A 6465-nucleotide genomic window follows, 5' to 3' on the forward strand; every position below is an offset into this window, starting at 1 on the left:
ATTCTATAAATATTCATCGTTTCCAAATCACAGTGAAAGGAACTTGAGTTATTTACCAATTTTGTTTTCTATGATGTGCCTTTAAGCTTTCCACCATGTCCATTAAAGCAAAAGTGCTTGAAGTTGTAGGAAATAACTCCTTTTCAAACCATTGCAAATCTTTTCTGACCAAATATATACATACCAGTGAGGTATTTGATATAACAGAATAACATTTGCAGAAGGTAATCTTGTAGCGACCATACCAAGATTCACTGTTAAAGACATAGTAAACTCTTTCTTTTTTAAGATTTTATTTATTTATTTGAGAAAGAGAGAGAGCATGAGTAGGGGGAGAAGCAGGCTCCCCACTGAGCAGGAAGCCCAATGCGGGGCTTGATCCCAGGACCCCAAGATCACGACCTGAACCAAAGGCAGATGCTTAACAGACTGAGCCACCCAGGTACCCCTAACTCTTAATTAAATGGTTGCATCCTATTTACATAGGACATTGGCCCAATAACAAAAATAGAGAAGAGCAGCTGGAAATTTATCTCATTCAACGTTCAGAAATAAAAGTGTTTACCATTCATCCCATTATTTTCTGCACGTAAGTCCTTTTTTTCATACTGAAATCTGATGGTGACTGAATTCTGTTATTTTTCCAAACTACTGTATGAAGAGGATGCTGAAGGCCATCACTATACAGCATACCGCAACACAAAAACTCTTCCATTCACCAGTTTGGGCACATTTCCAAAATATATCAAACAATCCAGTTTTATTTCTGTCCAGGGGGCTGGGTGCCAAAGATCAGATATTAGTACAGGTCCACATGAGCTGCAAGATTACAGTCAAGAGCCTCTGAAAATTGGAAATGGCAGACATAGTGAGGCCAATAAAGCCCCAGCCACAGCTTGCTCAAAATATTCTGTTAAGAATTGTTATATTGTTCTAATCATGCAATATATCCAAGACTGTACAAGTTGACTTTATAAAGTAATGTGTAACATCAGAAGGCAACTAGACCCATCAGCACACTTTAAGAATATTTTATCCAACAGTAGCAAATATACAATCCTTTCAAGTACACAAAGGAACATTCTCCAGAATACCTTATACATTAAGCTATAAAATGAACCTCAGGAAATCTACAAGATTGAAAATAGACAGACTGTTCTCCAACCACAATGGAATGAAATGGACATTGATGAAACAAGGAAACTAGAAGAATTTTTAAGTGTGGAAATTAAATAACACACTCTTAAATAACCAATGGGTCAAAAAAGAAATCACCAGAGGAAATTAGAAAATATTTTAAAATAAGGGAAAATAAAATCACAGCGTACCAAAATTTATGGGGGGGGTAGTTAAAACACTGCTTGGAGGGAAATTTATAGTAGTAAATGCCTATGTTTTAAAAAATTTTAGGAGAACCTGGGTGGCTCAGTCAGTTAATGATCACATCTACCTTCCATTGACGATCCTGGGATGAAACCCCAAGTTGGGTTCCCTGATCGGTGGCAAGTCTGCTTCTCTCTCTTCCTGTCCCCCACTTCCACTCGTGCTCTCTCTAGCTATCTCTCCCTCAAATAAATAAATGAAATCTTAAATTAAAAAATTTCTTAAATTTCAGATTAATAGCCTAAACCCCATTATAAGAAACTAAAAACAAAGGGCAAACTAAAACTAAAGCAAGAAGAAAGAGGAAATAATAATATTTGAGCAGAAATTAGTACAAGAGACTAGAAAGACAATAGAGAAAATCAATGAAACCAAAAGCTGCTTTTTTGAAAAGATCAGCAAGTTGACAAACATTTAGCTAGGCTAACAAAGACAAAAAAGAGAGAAACTCATATTACTAAAATGAGGAATGAGACGGGTAATATAAATACCGACCTTGTAAGAATGAAATGACTATAAAGAAATACAATGGATAACTGTATGGAAACAATTAATGTAAACTAAATGAAATGGGCAAATGCCCAGAAACACTTGAATGAAACTGACTTAAGAAAAACAGACAATCTGAGTAGACCCATAACAAGTAAAGAGATTGAATTAATAATCAAAAAACCACTGCAAAGGAAAGCCCAGGACCAAATGGATTCAAAGGTAAATTCAACCCTATGTTGAAAGAAGAATTGGTGTCCATCTTTCAGAAACTCTTACACAAGTTTTCATAAGGAAATAAACTCTCCCCAACTCATTTAATGAGAGCAGTCCTACTCTGATACCAAAACCACGGTCATCACACAAAAATAAAAACAAAGCTAAAGATCTTACAAATATAGGTGCAAAAATCCAACAAAATACTAACCGACGGAATCCAGCAACATAGAAAAGGATTATACACCATGACCAAGTGGGAGCCATTCCAAGATACAAGGTTGGTTGAGTAGCTGATAAGCAACCAATGTATACACGATGTTAATACAGTCAAAAACAAAAACCACGTGATGACGTCAACACATGCAGAAAAAGCTTTTGACAATGAGGGCGATGAATGTATTTAGAACACAGATTGTGGTGATGGATCATGGGTGTATATGTCTCTCCAAATTTACCAGACTGTATACATTAAATATGTAGAGCTTTTTGTATGTCAGCCATGTCTCAAAAAAGTGGGGTTTTTTAAAAAAAATACTGGTGAGGGGGCACCTGGGTGGCTCAGTGGGTTAAATCTCTGCCTTCAGCTCAGGTCATGATCCCAGAGTCCTGGGATCAAGCCCCGCATGGGGCTCTCTGCTCAGCGGAGAGTCTGCTTGCCCCTCTCTCTCTCTGCCTGCCTCTCTGCCTACTTGTGATCTCTGCCAAATAGATAAATAAATAATCTTTAAAAAAAAAAACTGATGAAAGCCGATTGCTGTTTCATGATTTTAAAAAATAAGATAAAAGGGAACCTCTTCAACCTGAGAAAGAGTATCTTTGAAAAACCTACGCAAACATCACACTTAATAGTGAAAGACTGAATGCTTTCCCCTACAATTAAGAAGACAGATGTCCACACTGACCACATCTATTTAATGTTGTTCTAAAAGCAAATATGTCTGGGCAAAATAAACAGCATCAAGATTGTAAAGGAGGAAGTAGGACTATATTTAGAGATAACATGATCTCATATATAGGAAATCCTAATGAATGCAAAAAAAAAAAAAACTATTAGAACTCATTAGTACATACAGCAAGATTCAGAATATAAGACCAATACACAGAAACAAGTTGTATATTCATACACTGGCAATGAACAATCTAAAAGTGAAATTAAGAAAACAATGTGTTCGCAATAGTCTCAAGAAGAATAAAATCCTTCGAAATAAATTTAATAAAATGTGTAAGATTTATATGATGAACGTTATTTTAAAAATTCAGTGAAAGAAATTTAAGAAGACCAAAATCAATAGATATTCCATGTTCGTGGATCGGGAGACTTAATACTGTTAAGATAGCAATACTCTCAAATTGATCTACAGATTCAAGGGAACCCCTATCAAAATTCACCAGGTTTTTCTGCAGAAATTTACAAGCTGATCCTAAAATTCTTATGGAGACACAAGGAACCCACAATAGCCAAGCAATCTTGAAAAAGAAAAAGTTGGGGAATTCACATTCCCAAACCACTAAGCTATAGTAATCAAGACAATGCAGTACCGACATAAGGATAGATATACAGATCAATGGGATCTGATTAAGAGTCCAAAAATAAGCCCATGCATCTATTGTTAACTGACCTTTGACAAGGGTGTCAAGATAACTGGATGGGAAAAGAAGAGTCTTTTCAATAAATTGTGCTGAAATAAGGTATACACACACCAAAAAAAAAAAAAAAAAAAAAAAAGTTTGAACCCTACTTCACACAACATATAAAAATTAATCCAAAATGAATCACAGACCTAAATTTAAGAGCTAAAACTATTCAAATTCTTAAAAGAAATAGAGGATATATTTTCATGATTGAGGATTAGGTAATGGTCTCTTAGGTACAGAAAGCACAAGCCAAAAGAAAAAAAAACAAAGATCCACTGGACTGCTTCAAAATTTAAACTTATGTCCTACAAAGGATACGATCAAGAGAGTGAAGGCAACCCATAGAGTGGGAGGAAAGATCTTCAAATCACATAACTGCCAAGGAACCTCTATCTAGAATATAAAACCCCGCCGTGATATGAATAATTCCATTTTTAATAAATAAGGGATTTTAAAAGATATTTATTCAAAGAAGAAGTGCAAATGACCAAGGAGCATTAAAAAATACTCTCTGAGCAGAGAGCCCGATGCGGGACTCGATCCCAGGACCCTGAGATCATGACCCGAGCTGAAGGCAGCGGCTTAACTCACTGAGCCACCCAGGCGCCCCCTCAACATTGATTTTAAAAGAAACTCAACAATAGATATTATTAGAGAAGCTAAAAACAAAACAGAAAACAAAGGTGTGGAGAAATTAGAATCCTCAAGCACTCCTTGAGGTATTATAATATAGTACAACTGTTTTTAGAAACCAGCTTGGCAGTTTCCAAAAATGTTAAACACGGATTTACCCATACAGGTCAGCAATTCTGCCCTTGGTATGTAGAAGAGGTAAAAAGAATTGGAAACAGGGGGGCACCGGTGTGGCTCAGTGGGTTAAAGCCTCTGCCTTCAGCTCCGGTCACGATCCCAGGGTCCTGGGATCAAGCCCCACATAGGGCTCTCTGCTCAGCAGGGAGCCTGCTTCCTCCTCTCTCTCTGCCTGCCTCTCAGCCTACTTGTGATCTCTATCTGTCAAATAAATAAATAAAATCTTAAAAAAAAAAAAAAAAAAGAATCGGAAACAGGGACACCTGGCTGGTTCACCCAGAGGTGAACTCTGGATCTTGGGGTCATGAGTTCAAACTCAGGCTGGCTGTAGAGATTACTTAAACAAACTTAAAAAAAAAAAAAAGAATTGAAAAACATGCCCACACAAAAACTTGTCCTCAGATGCTCCTTAGAGCAAAACGTGGAAATAATTCAAATGCCAATCAGCTCATGAATTGAAAAACAAAAGTCATACGTCCGTACAATGGAATACTATTTATCTATAAAATGAATTAAATACCAGTCATCATACGGCAACACAAACCTTGAAAAGATGATGCTAATTGAAAGGAGCCAGACACAAGAGGTCACATATTTTGGTGTGATCATTTATAGGAAGTCCCATAATGGGTAAATCCATAGAGGCAGGGTGGACTAGCAGTGGCCACCGTGTGGGGAGCGGGGATCACAGAGCATGAATGCTAATGGACTTCTCCAGGGAGTGATGGCAGTGGCCTGGACCTAGAGAGTAGTGATGGTTGCACAAGTCCAAATATAATAAAAGCCACAGAATTGAAGACTTTTAAAGGGCAAGCTTTACGGAAAGTGAATTATTTAGTTGAAAACCTCTAACATATGGTAATTTTTAAGCACATTCAACTCTAGAACTCTACATCATAGATCACAAGAAATGACATCCAGAGGGACTGAATAGTTTGTCTGTCCCCGGATCACGTATCCATCTTCCTCAATTAAAAAATACTGAAGTCAGGGGCGCCTGGGTGGCTCAGTGGGTTAAGCCACTGCCTTTGGCTCAGGTCATGATCTCAGGGTCCTGGGATCGAGCCCCACATCGGGCTCTCTGCTCAGCAGGGAGCCTGCTTCCTCCTCTCTCTCTCTGCCTGTCTCTCTGCCTACTTGTGATCTCTCTCTGTCAAATAAATAAATAAAATCTTAAAAAAAAATACTGAAGTCATTCAGGATGAATTATCTTTATTACTTTGTTAGATTCCTCTTTCAAACTGAAAAGGCAATATATACTTTTATGGCCTTTTATTACATACAAAAAATATAACAAATAAAAACACAATGATAATTTATTTATTATAATCGATTTATTTGATAACAAATAAAACCACAACAGTATTCCTCTTACCTGTGACCCTCACTCCTACCACCACATCCACTGGAAGATGGTAAATGTTAATAGTTCAATGTCCATGTTATTCCTTATGCTCCTATCAATGCCCACAAATGAAAATATTCACAGTAAAAGGGTTTTTTTTCTCTGATTTTTCTTTTTTTTTTTTTTAAGACTTTGTTTATTTATTTAAGAGAGACAGAGAGAGCACAGGCAGGGGGAGCAGCAGAAGGAGAAGGAGAAGCAGATTCCCCGTGGAACAAGGAGCCTGATATAGGACTCGATCCCAGGACCTTGAGATTATGACCTGAGCCAAAGGCAGATGCTTAACTGACTGAGATTACCAGATACCTCTTGCTCTGATTTTTCTATATACATTTCTCTCCATCTTACTTCATGGTGGCCTTTCCTATTGGTCAGTGCATATAAATCTGACTCCTCCTTTTTTTTTTTTTTTTAAGATTTTATTTGTTTGACAGAAACACAGGAAGAGCAGGAACACAAGCAGGGGGAGTGGAAGAGGGAGAAGCAGGCTTCCTCCCGAGCAAGAAGCCCTATGCAGGACTCCA

The 6465-nt window shown here is 37.4% G+C and overlaps 1 pseudogene; it reads right to left on the minus strand.

Moving 5' to 3' along the window:
• Positions 1–646: 646 nt before the first annotated feature.
• Positions 647–867, minus strand: LOC122901158 (annotated as a pseudogene).
• Between the last annotated feature and the right edge of the window lie 5598 nt (positions 868–6465).

Source organism: Neovison vison, chromosome 1, assembly GCF_020171115.1.
Source record: "Neovison vison isolate M4711 chromosome 1, ASM_NN_V1, whole genome shotgun sequence".
Lineage (NCBI taxonomy): Eukaryota > Metazoa > Chordata > Mammalia > Carnivora > Mustelidae > Neogale > Neogale vison.